This window comes from Pteropus vampyrus, unplaced genomic scaffold, assembly GCF_000151845.1.
Source record: "Pteropus vampyrus isolate Shadow unplaced genomic scaffold, Pvam_2.0 Scaffold9, whole genome shotgun sequence".
NCBI classification, from domain to species: domain Eukaryota; kingdom Metazoa; phylum Chordata; class Mammalia; order Chiroptera; family Pteropodidae; genus Pteropus; species Pteropus vampyrus.
Genome location: NW_011888790.1, coordinates 15,668,349 through 15,669,904, shown reverse-complemented (window position 1 = coordinate 15,669,904; position 1,556 = coordinate 15,668,349).

Below are 1,556 nucleotides of genomic sequence, written 5' to 3'. Positions count from 1 at the left end.
TTTTTTCCACTTCTTTTTCTGATACTTTGTTATTAGAGTACAGGAACGCTATGGATTTTTGAACGTTGATTTTGTATCCAGAGACTTTACTGTATTTATTGTTTCTAGTAGTGTTCTTGTGGAGTCTTTAGGGTTTTCTCTATAGAGAATCATGTCATCCACAAAGAGTGAGAGTTTGACTTCTTTGTTTCCTATTTGGATGCCTTTTATAACTTTCTCCTGCCTGACTGCACTTGCTAGGACCATCAATGTTTTATTGAATAACAGTGGCGATAGTGGACAGCCTTGCCTTGTTCCTGATCTTAGAGGAAAGGGTTTTACTTTTTCACCATTAAGTATAATGTTGGCTGAGGGTTTGTCATAGATGGCTTTTATTATGTTAAGATACTTTCCTTTTATGCTGATTCTGTGAAATGTTTTGATCATAAATGGATGCTGTATCTTGCCGTAGGCTTTTTCTGCATCTATTGATATGATCATATGATTCTTATTAATTTATGTGGTGTATCGCATTAATCGATTTGCATATGTTGAACCATTCCTGTGCCCCTGGGATGAGGCCCACTTGATCGTGGTGTACAATTTTTTTAATATGTTGCTGTATTCGGTTCTCTAGTATCTAATTTAGGATTTTTGCATCTATGTTCATGAGAGATATTGATCTGTAGTTTTCTTTTTTGTGTGTTATCTTTACCAGGTTTTGGTATAAAGGTAATATTGGCCTCATAAAATGAGTTAAGAAGTATTGCCTCCTCTTTGATTATTTGGTAGAATTTGAGGGGAATAGGTATTAAGTCTTCTTTGAATGTTTTGTAGAATTCACTGGTAAAACTATCTGGTCGTGGACTTTTACTTTTTGATAAGTTTTTTATGATTGTTTGAATTTCCATACTGCTGATTGGTCTATTTAAATTTTCCAGATCTTGATTCAGTCTAGAAAGATTGTATTTTTCTAAGTACTGGTCCATTTCTTCTAGGTTATTAAATTTATTATTATATACTTTTTCATAGTATTCTTGCATGATCCTCTGTATTTCTGCAGTGTCTGTCGTAATTTCCCGTCTTTCATCCCTGATTTTATTTGCGTCCTTTCTTTTTCTTTAGTGAATCTAGGCAGTGGTTTGTCATTTTTATTAACCTTCTCCAAGAACCAGCTCTTTGTTGTATTTTTTTTCTATTGTTCTTTTGTTTTCAATTTCATTTATTTCTGCTCTAATTTTGACGATTTCTTCTGCTGACTTTAGGCCTCATTTGTTCTTCTTTTTCTAGTTTTTTAAGATGAAGCAGTAGGTTGTTTATTTGGCTTGTTCTTGTTTTTGGAGATAGGCCTGTAATGATATGAACTTTCCTCTTATGATCGCTTTTGTCACGTCCCAAAAGTTTTGATATGCTGTACTATCATTTGTTTCTATGTATCTCTTGATCTTTTTATTTCTTCCCTGACCCAATTATTCTTCAGTAGCATGTTGTTTAATCTCCATGTATTTGTGGTTCTTCCTGATTTCTTTTTGCAGTTGATCTCTAATTTCAAAGCATTATGATCAGAGAATATGGTT